Source organism: Chelonoidis abingdonii, chromosome 13, assembly GCF_003597395.2.
Source record: "Chelonoidis abingdonii isolate Lonesome George chromosome 13, CheloAbing_2.0, whole genome shotgun sequence".
In the NCBI taxonomy this organism is placed as follows: Eukaryota; Metazoa; Chordata; order Testudines; family Testudinidae; genus Chelonoidis; species Chelonoidis abingdonii.
Genome location: NC_133781.1, coordinates 11,968,413 through 11,984,593, shown reverse-complemented (window position 1 = coordinate 11,984,593; position 16,181 = coordinate 11,968,413). Strand labels below are relative to the sequence as shown.

Below are 16,181 nucleotides of genomic sequence, written 5' to 3'. Positions count from 1 at the left end.
CTGGGATGATTTAGTTGGGAATTGGTCCTGCTTTGAGCAGGGGGTTGGACTGGATGACCTCCTGAGGTCCCTTCCAGCCTTGATATTCTATGATTCTATGATTGAATGCGCTTCTTCTACCCGGTGGGAGGTTTTTGAGCATTATTTATAATTCCTTATTCCTGTTTATACATGAAACCCCATTGGAATTATTTTTGCAATGAACAGTTTGCTGCACCTTAAGGAAAATATCTGAGTTTCTCTGATATGTATGTGCTCCTAGCACTCCCACCCCATCTGGTCAGACACATATGTTTGAATCCCTTTTTATTCTTCAAAGAAACAAGCTTCTTTTCCTCTCGGTGTCAGTCTTAATATTCTCAAGCACCAGCCTACAGCTTATCTTCTTGCAGCCAAAAAAGAATTCAGCAGCTCTCAAGTTGCTACTGGAGTTTTTGAGTGACGTTCAGGACTTGGCCTAATTGAAGGCAGTTCTGTAGAAAGAAGTTTTGGGTAGAAATAGACAAACTGGTTCAGATGAAATGAGAAGTGATCCAAAGCCTAAAGCTCAAGCAAAACCTGAGCCTTTCTTGTGGTTCTGTAATGCTTGATAAAGTAATGTAGTGCTCGTGTGTGTCTCTCTCTTTGCAGCTAGAGTAAAGATGGGGTGATTTTGGGGGGGAGGGGATCAGCAAGCCAGTACTTGAGGCTCTTGTGCAGGGGTAGGCAACCTATGGCGCGTGTGCCAAAGGCGGCACATGAGCTGATTTTCAGTGGCACTCACACTGCCCAGGTCATGGCCACCGTTCTGGGGGTTCTGCATTTTAATTTAATTTTAAATGAAGCTTCTTAAACATTTTAGAAACCTTATTTATTTTACATACAACACTAATTTAGTTATATATTATAGACTTGTAGAAAAAGACCTTCTAAAAACATTAAAATGTATTACTGGCATGCGTAATCCTTAATTTAGAGTGACTAAAAGACGACTCGGCACACCACTTCTGAAAGGTTGCCGACCCCTGCTCTTGTGTGTTCCAAAACCTAAGCTTTTATCTAAAAAGAAATCCAGGGCCAAACTCTCAGCTAAAGTGAAGGAGCCTACAGTGCAAGTTGGTCAGGTTGTCGGTGCACAGATGGAGTAGTGTTGGGGCTGCTTTTGCAGGGCCAGTCTCCCCGTCTAAGTTAGAACAGTTCTCAGGCTGCTCTAACATATCCATGCTGCTGGCAGTTCCTACATGTAGAATCAACAGCTGAGCCCTGGAACAATATACAAATCACATCCCTTTCCTTCAGCAGTGTCCTCTGTGTTGGCAGCAGGGAAAGAAAAAGGATCAAACTCTCTACATTGGATCTATGCTCCTGGAGGTTTCCCTTTGGCTGGATCAGGATAATCTTCCAATGACTGAGATGCTGACTCTGACCAGAGTCTTAGAGCAGCTGCAGTGCACCTAGGGCTCTGAGTGTAAGCCTCTAACCCTCAAAGCCACAATGATAATCTTCTGAATGGATGAGCGATGTTGCTAAATGCAGTAATGTCTGCCTGAGTCTGCAGCCAGCCTGAGGGACCAATCACTGGTTTCAACATACTGTAGGCCTGGTTTGCAGCTTGGCCTCGGACTGTTCTCTAGTTTTAAAAGCAAAAACGTGGTGGCTGCACTGAACAGTAGGCACAGCTGGTAGGGTGATGACCTCTCCTGACTGATACGCTGGGGACTAAGCCCTGTCCCTCCAGAGCTAAAAGAATGAGCTGTTATAGCTCGAACTAAAGTTCTCTAGCTGGGTGTTGTAACAAACACATACTCTGATCTTCAGATACAGAGGAAGGATGGTCCAGTGGTTCCAGCATTGGTCTAGGACTTGGGAAACCCAGATTCAGTTCCCTGCTCCACTACAGACTTCTTGTGTGACATTAAACAAAGTCACTTAGGACCAAATCCTTAAAGGTATTTAGGTGCCTCCCTCCCCATCCCGTGGACATTCAGTGCCTACACATCTTTGAGGATCTGGGCCTTAGCTTCTCAGTACCTCCATTCCCCATCTGCAAAACAGTAAGAACAGCATTGCTCTACCTCCCAGTGGTGTTGACGATAAATACTTTAAAGATTGTGAGGTGCTCAGATGCTTGTGGTGGGGGCCAGGTAGACCCACACTCCTGCAGTACTTATACCCCTAAGTACTCTGCAGACCCAGACGAGTGCTACCTGAACTTCATTGCTGGTGCAACATTACACCCACTGCTCAAATTTGGACCCTGCGTTCCTAGTTCCAACTATGTCACAGCACGGTTTGTCCAAGCTGGAAATCAAGAAGGTGATGGTGACGCCCGGTTGCCCAGCCCTGGTGGAAGTTAAAGCAGCAAGGGGCGCTCTCCAGTTTTGGTCACTGTTAAGGGAACTAACTGCAATGGAGAATGTAGCAAAGTGGAGCTTGTCTGCACCACTCCCTAACTCACCATCTCTTCGTTATGCCAGTTGGCATCACAGGAGGAGACTGAATGAGAGTATAACTGTACTGTGCTTGTGTCTGCATGAAGGCAAAGAGTATGAAAAATTAGTAAAATGAGCTAGCAATGATACTAACAGAGAGAGTGGTTGTAATCAAAACTGGAATGGGAGTGTTCATATTGATGGCACTCTCTCTATGTCTGGGGAGAAAGAGGAAGGAAGCAGCGGTGGGGAGGTGGTGCTACATGGCAAAGGTGCACACGATTTGCAGTGAGGCGCAATTTTGTCATGAAAAAGCTACTTTGGGGGAGGATATAAAAACAAAGGAGAAATGCTGCAGTGGGGTATCTGCCACAGCCACTGCCCCAGGACTAGAATAGAAGGTGGCAAGAATGAAAGTGATAGATCAAGCTTCAGCGAACCCAAGACTTCAGGATATCACCCAAATGGTGGATTTTAACAATCTAGGAATCTGCTGGGTGACGAGCAGAGCTATATATGGTCATCGCCCACAGAGAGCTATCCATGAGACAACTTCATAATCCAGTAAGTAAAAGACCCAATCAGAACACAAGACATTTCTTACCAGTGGGTAGGAATTTATTGTGAATGCGAGAGTAATACGGAAATAGCACTAATGTCAGTGTCCTCACTGAGGCCAACATCTTGTGCTGAGGCCCTGATTATCCAGTGCCAGCTGATGTGGAGCGGGCACCGTGTGCATACGCCTGATGTTCACTTACTGACACAATTACTCTACGCCCAACTCACCGAAGAAAAAAGGAAACGGGAAGTCCAAAAGAAACACTTTAAAGACATCTTCAAGATAAACGTGAAGAGAGGTGGCATCGACACTGCACATTGAGAGATAATTAGTGAAGACTTGTTGGAGAAGGAATGACCACTTTTGAGGAAAATCGCCTTGCCCTGGTCCCAGAAAAATGCCAGAAAAGAAAGGACAGGTGACTGTTACGCAGCAATCTTGCCCCAACCCTGACTTCCAACACTATCTGCAACATCTGCCAACATGACCCATAAAAAACAAAATCTGTGAAAGAGATCATCCTCAGCCTCAAGGGAGTGCACCCAACTAATATGAAAGTCTAGTACTAGTGACTGCAATGGTACTTGAATTCAGCATAGCAAGTGCAACTATAGGACATAGAACCAGTTGAGAACATAAGTGAGGATGGGTTGCCTTGTGTTTAATGCACCTGGTTGGGACTCAGCAGACCTGGTCCAGTTCCTGGCTTTGCCACGAAGTTCCTGTGTGATCTTGGACAGGTCACTTAAGGAAGATTTTCAAAAGTGCTCCATGGAGTTAGTTGCTCACTTAACATTGACTTTAAAAGGGAGTTGGGTGCCTGATCCTTTTAGGTACTTTTGAAAATCCTGCCCTTAATCCCTCTGTGCTTAGATTCCCTATCTGAAAAATGGTAGGGGAAGGGTTGCGGCCCCTGACACCATGTGAGATGTTGAGTATAAGAAGGTGCTATACTGTCAAGAATGATAGATAATACTTAGTCCTGCTATGAGTGCAGAGGACTGGACTAGATGACCTCCTACAATTCTGTGATACCTGGCAAGTTACTGCACACCAGCTTGCTGCTCAGTAACTCACCTTACCCCTCTCTTACTGTGTATTTTACGGCATCTAGCACAATGGGGCCACGACTGGGCCTTTAAGCACTACTGTTAATAATCAGCTTAGTTCCACTGAAGTCAAAGGAGCTATACCAGTGTACACCAGCTGGGGACATGTTCTCCTATAATTGATGCAACCAATTCCCCTTCCTCTTGTAAAAGTAAAAGAAAAATACAGGATGCAGCAAATCTGTATCCAAGAGGAGTTGCTCAGAAATCTGAGACAGAAAAAGGATTTATGCTAGAAAGGAAGACAAAGACAGGAACCCAACAAGAATATTCACAACCAGTTAAGGCTCTCAGGGATAAAACAAGGGCAGTAGAATGAGTTAATGCTCCCAGAGATATTAAGAAGAGCTTTTAGAAATATAGCAAGGGGAAAAGAAAAACTAGAGAGAAAGTAGCTCTATTAATAAATAAGGAGGAAGATTAAATTAATGGTGCCTGTAAAATGGCTGAGCTGCTGAACTCATTTTTAAAAATCAGTCGTTAAAGAGAAATCAGGGAAAGAGGTACTGTATGGACAATTAATTAGGCGTTCCTTTCTCAGAACTCTGAGCTAAGCTGTTTTGCTCTCGTGCCTTATGTGAGCAGGTACAGCTCAGACAGAATGGGTGCATGAACTGGGAATGTAATCGCCCCATCTCTGCTCTTGGCAGATGGCTTGGATAATCTCCGTCTAATACAGAATGAAACACAGAGCTATTGAACATTATCTTGGAGAGTTGTGTGGCATGTGGAATGACAAGCTACAAACCAGAGACCCAGATGGATAAGTCAGGAAGTTCTATCCATTCTGTAGCCAGCGAGCACCACTGGCTGATGCTTGTATTGAAGAGAATGCACATGTCACATAATGCCCATCCTGATGCCCAGGTAGCTAAATCACTGTTTGAGATAAGAATGGAATATATAACACTGGCCACAGGGCTTGGAATAATTGGGAGTTTAGAATATAGATTGATGGAAGAATATGCCCCTAAAAAAGGTTATAGCTGAGTGGGCTTAGACCTCTGGATTATTCAGTGTGTTGAGGGCAGGGAAGATAGGGGACTTTTGTGGCCAATATGTAGATACACAAAAAGTTATTCCCTATCATTTAATATTAATACCAACTGTCTATACCCTATGCACTGGAATTCTCCAGGTAGCTGAAAATTGTCTGTGAAGAATCCGCTGGCTGTGCTCTCTCACCATGAGGAAAGATGGTGTTGAAAAACCACCAATGCCCACTGCACTTATAGGAAATCATGATGAAAGCTGCTAAGGGCTGTGGTGGAAGGCGAAAGCATTTGGAGAGGAAAAGGTTAAGGCCCCACTCTGAGACTCAGGAGATCTGGATTCCATTCCTACTTTCATCACAGACCAGCCGTCTGACCTTGAGAAAGTCGCGTAGGCCTTGATCCACAAAGGGACTTGTGCACCTAAGTTTCAAGTTTAGGTGCCTAAATCCCAGTCTTAGGCGCCACTGTGATCTGCAGAAATCCTGTCAAACCATGTAGGCATCTAAACTCATTCAGCACCTAAGTTTTCAGGGTAAAAGTTCCCTCGGTGCCTAGGCTTCTGCCTCTGAGCATGAGCATAGCTGCCTCCCTGTATGCATCCAGATGCCTATCTCCCATCTAAGGACCAGGGTGATCCATGAACCATGAAGGCAGGTGTTCAGTAGCCTATTTCACATGCGAGGCCAGGTCTAGTAGGGCTCCTCAGAGGCTGCCTGCCAGACTGGGTCCCATTCATGTATTTATACACAATGGAACAGTCATTGGGCCAGAGCGATCCAGTCCCCTTGTTCCAATGAGTCTGTTGCAGTTTATTCACAATGAAACTGCTTCAGGAGGCGGGCTTGAAGAAGCCCCATATCAGAAGAGCTCAGCAGATAGAGCACTCTCCTAGGATTTGCATAAGGCAGAGCCTCCCACCTCATTTCTTCTCAGCAGGCAGAGAGGGGAATTGATCCTGGGTGTCCCGCATCCCAGGTGATTGTTCTAACCATTGAGAGAAAAGTTATAAGCTGGACTCCTCTTCATCATGTTTGTGTGTGGAGTGAGGTAGGGGCCCAACTTATTAAGAAACTACCTAGGCATCTAAACCTCCTAATTCCAAGCAGCTGGTTCCCATTAGGGGATTGTTAAGCAGAGTTAGGTGTCCCCCTGCAGCCTGGTCATAGATGCCTATCTCTGAGAGAGGGGCGGGCTTAGCACACACCCCTGTTGTTGGCATCTCCAATGGGCTCGCTAGTGTGCTGGCTTTTTGTGGATTATGCTCTAAGGCACCTAAATCTCCTCATTCATTGTACACGGAGTCTAGGTGCTAACTCAGCCTTGTAGAGCACAACATCGTTCCTGTGATTTTCTAAGTGCCTAAAAGGCAGGTGTTGTAATGCCAAGTATTGAATACCTAAGCCCCTGCAGATATGGGCCTTAATCTCTCTGAGCCTCAGTGCCCCATCTGTAAAATGGGGATAATAATGCTTCCTTACCTTCACCCAGTTTTGTCTCTTTAGAGTGTAAATTCTTCAGGGCAGCGTCTATATCTTATGTGTTTGTACAGCACCTAGCACAGTATGGTCCTGATCTTAGTTAAGGTAGATGCAAATAATAAGTAATAACCTTAAAAAGATTCATAGTTAAAATTCTATTGAGGGAAAATTCCTTCCCAACCTTATAAGACTTTGGTTTCCTGTATTTTGCACAAGTATTAAACTATATTTTTAAAATAACACAAAATACAGTGAAATAAAACAGGGGAAAAGTTTATGATAAAAGAAGGATTTGTTTGTAGCACAATTCTGAAAAGAACTTTTATGAGGATTTAAAAAGCTCAGAAAACTTCCATAATGCTGAACTACTGCAGGTCTCCTGAGAGATGCAAACCATGCAGTAGTGAAATTCAGGTCAGATAAAGGTGCCATTAACGATGCAACTCCTTCAAAACTTCCTCACATAAATTAATTTTGTCTTAAAATTTGCTCTCATCTGCAAGACTAATATTTTAAGGCCAATTTTTTTCCAAGTTTGGTTTTCAATGTGTGAAGATGGACTGCAAGGAAAATTGTTAAAGGTCTGCTGGAAATGAAAATGTGGCCATAAAGATCTAGACTAGCATATGAATAAGTAATCTTGGCCTGTTTTGAAAAAATACAGTGGGTTCGTAAGTGTGCATGGGATAGATTAATAAAAGATGACCATCTGCTGTAAGAAATAAGCCTAAAGAAGGCAGTGTTGTGCTGGTGAGTAGGTGCAGAGAAGGGCTATGAGGGAAATGGAGAGCCTATCTTGTCTACACAATGAGTTATTGCATGGCAAGCCAGAGTGTGAAGCTAGAGCATGCCAACTTGCCATGCAGTAACTTGCTAACCTGCACTTTCATTGCAGTGCAGCAGTCTCCACAAAGCAAGTTACTGAGCAGCAAGCTGGTGTGCAGTAACTCGCCAGGTATCATAGAATCATAGGATTGGAAGGGACCTCAAGAGGTCATCTAGTCCAGTCCCCTGTATCATGGCAGGACTTAGTATTATCTAGACCATCCCTGACAGTATAACAACTTCTTATACTCAACATCCCACATGGCATCAGGGGCCGCAACCCTTCTCCTACCACTTCAGCCTGGGGGATATTAAGGACAGTCTCCACTTCACATATGCTGAACTGTGAGAGCCACAGTTGATATATGTACAGCTAAAACGAACATAAAATGTTCCTTCTCCTTCTTTAAGCTCAGTTCCATGAATTAATTAAGGTTTTAGTGTATTTGCTTTTAACTTGCACATAATTTTTGAAGTGTTTGTTACTCAATAAAACTTGATTGTTTAGAAAATAATCTTTATTAGTTCCCACCATATGCTGCAGAATACTTGGCAGTAGTAAAAGCACCCACTTCATTGTTGTACACTGTGAACCAAATCACAGGATCCGTGACAGTGTAATAATCACACATGTACAGCAATAGGTGAATTGTCAGTGTTCTAGTCATAGAGGAGTACCAAACACCACACGATTCCTAACAGGACCCCAACCTGTAGAGCCAGATTGACAGAATGCATAACTGTTGCTTACTGTGCTCTATCTATTGAAGTGCTCTTTCAAAGTCTCCCTGAACCACATAGCTCTGCACTGAGCTCTTCTGATAGCCCTCGTGGCTGGCTCTCCAAACTCTGCAGGCAGCCGCTCCACCTCCACCCTCGTGGCAACTTTTCCTCCTTTGCTTCACCGACATTTAGCAGGACCCATCAGGCAGCTATAACCATTGGGATATTTTGCACACTGAGATCCAGTCTAGTGAGCAAACAACACTAGCATCCTTTCAGACTACCAAAAGCACATTCAACTGTCATTTTGCACTTCCTGAGCCAGTACTTGACTCTTTCCTTGGTGTTTTTGGGACGGCTTGTGTAGCAAGGGATAGGCTGAGCATCACTATTGGCATTTCAACATTCCCGATGATAATCTGCCAGTTGGGAAAGAAAGTCCCTGCTTGTAGCTTTCTGAGCAGTCCTGTGTTCTTAAAGATGTGAGCCTCATGCACCTTCCCTGACCAGTCAACACTGATGTCAGTGAAGCAGCTCCAGGGATCCATCAGTGTTTGTATAACAGATCCAGGAATGGAGCCTTGCACAGCTGAAAGTTCTGCAGCCACTGGTCGTCATCCCAAGCCTGTATTATGATGCGATCCCACCAGTCAGTGCTCAGAACAGCCCAGAAGAGGCGGTCCCCCATTTACAGCTGCTCCATGAACACTGCCACCAATCCTGAATTGGTTCTTGCAGTGTGCCCCAGCAACCTGCCCTTCAGGAAATTGTCATGTTCCCTGCAGCCCTTCTTGTGGCTCTGCAAATACCAGAGGATCATGCATGCTGTACTTGCAATGCTCATAGCAATATTGCAGAGCTGTACAGGCTCCATGCTTCTATCAGAGATGGTGGACAGTAACAAGTGGGTTTGTGGGATTTTCAAAATGGGTGTCAAAATTATGGACTAGAAATGACATTATGGGGTGGAGAAAGTTGCAGGCTGGGAACCTGACCCTGCAATCTCAGTAACCCCTTCATGACTCATTTCTAATCCATCAGGCACTGCCAAAATTTCCCAAAAGACAGTGTGCTGGACAGTGGCGAGTTTCACACTGGGATACCTACCCATCATGCACTGTACGATTCATTTTTTCCTTTGCCTTTTTCTCTTTTATTTCTTTCTCCCTCCCTCCCGCCCTGAAAATTGGAGAACTGACTGTACTTTTAAATCTCCCTTCCGTGGCTTCACACACTGCTGTACAGTTCTTTCCAGCCCAAGCGCCATGTATTATATCCTGCCTAGCGTAACACAATGACTGGACACTACTGCTCTGAAAGTTCTCCTTGGTCCCTCAAGCTGATTTCATTGATTCCTTAGTGTCCACAAAGCCAGAGCGTAGCCTCTTCTCCAAATGGTACTTGCTTATTTAGAGAATCAGACTCCCAAAGAAGTAGTGTTCACAGCCTGCTGGCTTGTTTCAGTGGCACACAAAACTGTCATCCCTTGTGCAGCACAAAATTTGGAAAGCCTCAGGAAGAAAAGCCCTTCTCTGGCAAAACAAGCAGTAGCCATAGAGTATTACTCACAAAGGCACAAAACAGACCTCTTTACACCTCCGAAGAATCTTAAAATTATGGCCTGATAGAACAGCCAGCAAAGAAACTTCACCCTCTATCAGTGAATCAAAGCATTCAGTAGCATTCAGTGTCTAGTGTTTCTTTCCACTACAGCGAGCCAAGCAAAGCCAATGCTAATCGGTTGAGAGAACTGCAAATGTTTAGAAATACTGCGTGGATTAGTGGAAAGTCCAAGATTTAGGCAGACATGAATTATTGTGTGTAGCTATAAATAAATATTGTTCCCAGCTCAGCTTCTGGCTTGTGGCCAACGCACCACAAATTCATCAAAAAAAAAATGAATGGGTTAGTGTGTTAACAAGTGCCTGATGGACTATGAAAACCGCCCTAGGGATGCACATGCTGTACATTACCAGCTAAGCATGTTTGCAAAACTTAACTCTTTGAATATGGAACTATCAAGAGGAGTCAGCCCATTTAAAATATACTGTGGGAGTTCAGATAACATCAAGAGCCTGATTCTCATTTATACTCAGGCCCCTTTATACTGCAGTGTAAATGAGCCGTAATGTGGCTTCAGAGTACACTTACAACTACTTTAAGGCTCTTTTACAGTGCCAGATTGATGTAAAGAAGCTTCAGTGAGAATCAGGCCGTACATCTGAAGAATCATACTTTGTCTCTACAGGTGCAGAAGGGATAATTTAGTGATGTCTTAAACTTGTCTTTTTTTAAAAAAAAAAAAAAGTCTGACCTGTTTTGAATCTCATCAGGGCTTTTCTATAGGCTGCTTATCTCGTGCTCCCTGAAACAAAATATATACCTCAGCTTTCTGGTAGTATATTTCCAGGGAAGGAAGAATGGCCCAGCGGATAAGACACTGGTCAAGGAGCTGGGAGACCCAGGGTCAGTTCCCTTCTCTGCCACAGACTGCCTATGTGACCCTGGGCAAGTCACTGAGCCTTTTTTTGCCTCAGTTTCCTACATGGAAAATGGAGATTGAGGAGATAGATGCTGCTGGGATAAAACTGCCTATTGAAACATCAGGTAATGACACCCCTACAATCAAGTCAGTCAGGGAACATACACACACTGCATTTCCTGGCAGAATCCCATTTCGGAAGTGACTATTCATTATGCCAAAGTCTCCTGAGCTCTTTTTGCACCTCAATAGTTGTTTGATGAAGAACATCAGAATTCAGCTTGTTTACATGTCTGCATGTGTGTATTTATATATAAGGGGACGTCCTGCATTTATTATTAAGAAAACAAACTTGAATATATAGAACGTAACAAGGGAAAACAAATCTCTTCCCGTTGGGATTCCTGTCAGACTGATTCTAGTAAGGCAGGTTTTTGTTTGCATGGTTTAGGGATTGCCTGATACTCTGAGTTTTGAAGGATCAGTCAATGGTTTGCTAATGCAGAAATGACACCTTGCAGGGTGCAAGAAATTACTTTAGGCTGCTAGAAGAAGGAGCAAGGACATTTTATCAATAGAGCTAGAGACTTAGGAAATAAATGGGAAGGGAGTGGCAGGGGTGGGATTACGTGCCAAGTGGCACGGTGACTTGGATTACACTCTGGGATGGGGGAGTAAGAACTCACTTTACCTTCTTGCCCAGGCTACCCAAATCTTAGGCTTGGTCTGTGCTACAGAGATAGTTGACATAAGGCAGCATATGTTGACCAGTGTCTACACTCTAGTGCTGCTTCCACTGAAGTAAGGGGCACACTACACCAACATAATAATCCCACCTCCATAAGAAGCGTAGTGCTTATGTAGATGTAATTAGGGAGATGCTGTGTCTCTCTGTAGACACACAGTGTTACTTACATTGGCTGTCAGCCCCAAGCTGGACTGACATCTGTGAACCCCCCATGCTGCCCCAGTGCTGACAGCCCGGAACCTCGCTGCCGCCTCGCAGGGATGGATAGCACAAACTTGGCTGCCACTTGGACTCTCCCTGCCATTCCTCACCGGGAGGCAGCTCATCTTCTCCCCCACGCCCAAATTCCTCACTGGGAGGTGACAGTGGACTCACAGCAGAGCTCTCCCCTCCCACCCCTGGGGCTGACAGCCTGTGAGCTGTGAGCCCACACCAGGCTCAATTTCACAGGATGGAGCCTACCAGTAGTGAAATTGACATTATTGTCAGTTTCACTGATGCTATTACTTTTCCCTCTGGCTCTGGCTGTCAGCCAGGGAGCTCAAGGTCTCCAGCTGTGAGCCCTGGGAGGCTGACAGCTAGAGCTCAAATAAAAAGAAACTGACAAGAATGCCAATTTCACTGCTGGTAGGTTCCCTGCTGTTAAATTGAGCCTGGTGCCAGCTGAGGGTTTGTCAGCCTGGAATGAGGTGGGGTGGTGGCTTACAGCTGTAAGCCGATACCCAGCTGAGAGCTTGGGCTATCAGTGCAGGGATTAGTGGGGGATGGACCAGCTGTGAGCCCAGGCCTACCGCTGAACTTGTCAGCCACAGGGCTACTTGGCTCCAGCTGTCAGTGTCACAATGCCCCACATCAGTCGGTGGAAATGGTCCTGGTGAGGACCACACCACTGACAGAAGGAGCAAGTGCAGACATGAACCACCTTTTTAATTACTGCAGTGGCTGTACATTGACTTAAGTCGACTTAATTTTATAGTGTGGACAAGGCCTTATTAGAGGCAGGTGCTCAGAAGTAAGCAGGTGTTGCATGCCTGGTTACCCTCCACCCTTGAACAAGTGGGCAGGAGTGGGGCAAAGCAAGTTTTCTGTAACAGCAAGTCTGCTTCCCAGCCCTAACAGGTCTCTATTTGAAACAATGTCACTTCAGCAGACTAAGTAAGCACTAAAGCTTTCCCTAATCTGACTTTAGGTGTTCTCCGAACTATTAAAAGAATAATTTATGAAATCCCTAGATCAGTTATAGAAATGCATCAGTATGCATAATTACAAGGCTCAGGAGTGCTGTTACCCTTGCAAGTCAGTCATTTGCACTTACATAGTGTTTGGTGCTGCTGCCATGACAGCCTAAGGCATTTTTTGCTGAATTCAACAAATTCTGGGGCAGAACAACTGTCCAAACAAGCTGGTATTGAGCAAGTTGTGGTGCTTCTTGTACAAGAGCTCAAATGAAAGAGAGAAAGAGAAAAAAGAAAGAAAGAAAAAGTAACAAAAAGGCAGAATGGGAAAATTGTTGGAAAATCATTGTCTGTGAGACAAATAAATTGCAGTACCGGACTGATGATAGCTGTGCTGAAAATCCCTCAGTCTCATCATTAGGGAGGGCACAAGTCTCGCATGTAAACCAGACCTGGCTCTTTAAAGCCTCCAGTGAAGTCTTTCCTCAGATAGATCTTCAACTGTGCTTTGTGCTGAAACGGTTGGGGAACGACCTCTCCCCAACTTAGTCATTTGGTGGACAGTTAATAAGGGATGAGGGAACCTCATATGGGGGCCTGATCCAACTTCCACTTCAGTCAAAGTGAGTTTTTCAATTGTTTTAAGATGGTGCAGTTCAACATCCTGAAATATAGTTGGTTACCTGAAGCTTATCTAAACGACCTGAAACTCCTGAACCAGCACATTACATTTAATTATAAAATATTATTTTGTAAATTTCATGAAGTGTTTGTGCAGCACCATCACGTCATATTGGACAACAGAACAGGCAGTGCCAAATGATTGTTCGCAGCTTTCCCTGGTTTTGGCTCAGTTCTTGCAGTCCTATTTGTATCACTGTAGGAACGCCCGCTATATCGACTAGGTTACAGTCTTATGACAGCTGTGTTCTTCCACTGCCATAGAAAGAGGGGAAACGATCAACCGGGGCACTGTGATTATGGTGAAATGGTTTTCAAATATTTTCAGGTCTTGGACCATTTCTTAAGATAGAAATAATCTTGTGGACACCCCCCTCCTCTAACCCCACAAAACCTCTGTACCCACTAGTGTGCTTGCTGTGACAATGAGCATGGACAAAAACAATGTGCAAGGGGCAAAAGGTGAAAGTGGTATCAAACCTGGGATATGGCGATGGTGAGACCTGAAACGCTGGAGCAGTCGAGAGATACAGGAGAGAGAAAAGAAGAGAAAATCCATTTGTTATTTTCTTTCCGAGGTGAGGCTAGGAAAGATACAGAGCAAGATGACTTATGAGACTTTCAAGAAACAGCCCATCAAGATAGGCAAAGGGGAAATCTCAATGATAAGAAAGGGGCAAAAAGAAGAGCTGAATCCATGGAACCATGAGCAAATGAGCAGTCCAGTGCAGGCTTCAGCATCAGCCAAGTAAGAAGACACTTTGGAGGAGGTTAACTGGGCACAGCTTGGGCCAGTAAATAGCCCACATTGAGGGAATGAGGAGAGAGGGATTGAAGTGATAACCTGACAAGCCAAGGAAGGGATGGCAGGAGTTGGGAACCATACTGACTAACCAAGCTCTATGTGGAGGTAGCCAGAGATGATGGGGAAGCTTAATCTCCAAGTCCTTGATGTTAGCATGCTGTGGCACTGGACTTCACCATGCCAGATAAGACCTAGAAGATAGATGGAATCAAGGAATGGTCAGATCTGAACCAACTCTACCAGCTAGAATTCTGGGGAATCCAGGTTATTGTAGAGGGAGACAGAGGCCCCACTGTGTAGCTTAGAAAAAACTGCTAGCAAGGGAGAGAAACTAGTTAGAACGTGAGTCTTGCCACAGTGTGGGATCTAAACAAATGACAGCCACATCAGTAAGGGAGGGTGTGTACTTTATATATACACTTTTCTCTTCCTCACCTGGTTAGAAGGCATGAAAGAAATTACTTTGCTACATTAAAGAAGAGATGTTATGTAAACTATTCCTTTAGTTTTAATGATTTGTCTCTCTGCTCTTAGATAACCTTGTTTTTATCAGACCTACTGAGTTCTAGCCAGTTGTTTTGGGAATTTCAAATACATTATCAGGGAGAGGGGAAACCATCAACCTGTGAGAAGTAGAAAAAGAATGGTGGCTGGAGGCTACCCAGCTCCTGATTCTCAGTCGAAGGGCACAGACTCAGGGGACCTCCCCCATAAAGAGTGCCATTTGCAAGGCTATAGTCTGATGGAAACGCTTAATGACCAGCATCTAGAATCTTGTTTAAGGGGCAAAAGGTTACATTTGTTTTGATGAAAAAGCAAGGTTAGGGCAAGTGCGAAAGGGATGATGGAAATACACTTGCTTTAATGTGAATCTGGACTTTTCCCATTGATCTGGATTGTTTGCTCTGCCACTTTTATTAGGAGTCAATCTCTTCATGCTCTGTTCATTCCAAGTCACTTTGCTGTTCGCTTCTATTCACGTGTGTGTTCGCTCCTTCACCAATTTAGGTGTCATCTGCACATTTGATCATGGTTGAATGTATACCAGGGAAATGCCTGACAAGGAAATACACAACGCCTGTACAGGGAAATGCTTGGGGTTTTGTTTTGTTTTTTACTTGAACTAAGCTACTGGAAGCGTCACTGCTTATAGACTGATAGATGCATTACAAGGGCTACCCTTGAACACCACATGGAAGCTTGAGCTACTACAAAAGGCAGGGGCGGCTCCAGGCCCCAGCACGCCAAGTGCGTGCTTGGGGTGGCATGCCGCGGGGGGTGCTCTGCCAGTTGCCAGGATGGCAGCAGGCAGGGATCCGGTGGACCTCCCGCAGTCTACCGAAGCTGCAGAACCAGCAGACCCTCTGCAGGCACGCCAGCAGGAGGTCCACCAGAGCCACAGGACAGGCGACCGGCAGAGCGCCCCCTGCGGCATGCCACCGTGCTTGGGGCGGTGAAATGTCTAGAGCCGCCCCTGACAAAATGATATCAATTCCTGTGCCTCTTCCTCTGTAATGACCAGGGCTTACATTTAGCAGATGTCTGCAGCAGAGCTATGGTAAATATTTTCAAACCTGTGGGGCAGAAGCCCCAAGCCCTGGCACCTGCTGCAGAGGCTCCTGGAAATACTCTATGAGAATTTAAGCCCTGGTAATGACTCCAAATTGTCCTCCAGATGCAGTACATGTGCTGATTAACCTGGAACATGGATCTCTGTAAAGCTTCATAGATATCAATAGTTTTTCATTTTAGACCCAAGTTTTACCTTTGCCTCCCATAAATCTCCTGTTACCTGACTCCCTCTGATGTAAACATCAGGGATGCTGACTCATGAGATAGAAATGATGGGAAATTGCATTTATGCTCAGGGAAAAATAAACATCATTTTAAGTAACTGAAGTAACTAATTCAGTGCCCATTACCATCAGTTGGAGTTTTCCCAGTGACTTCAGTAGGAGCTGGATCAGGGCCTAACTGGGGAAGTATTTTCCCTACAGGCAGCTTGGCTGGGACTTGGCACTGTTCCACCTCCCTCTGGAGTATTCAGCTGGATCATCTGTTCAGATCAGGTGGCATACAGCACACAATCAATTTCCAGTGATTGAGGCTCTGAGCCAAACCCGCTTTCAAAGGTTTTTAGACTCCTAACCGGAGCCTAAATATCTTTGAGGTGCTGGACCTTTGGGC

General features: G+C 44.8%; 1 long non-coding RNA gene across 1 annotated transcript in view; it reads right to left on the bottom strand.

The window, feature by feature from the left end:
• The window catches only part of LOC142047658 (uncharacterized), a 370,347-nt gene that overhangs the window by 19,087 nt on the left and 335,079 nt on the right, over positions 1-16,181 (bottom strand). The gene's annotated exons all lie outside the window — the stretch shown is intronic.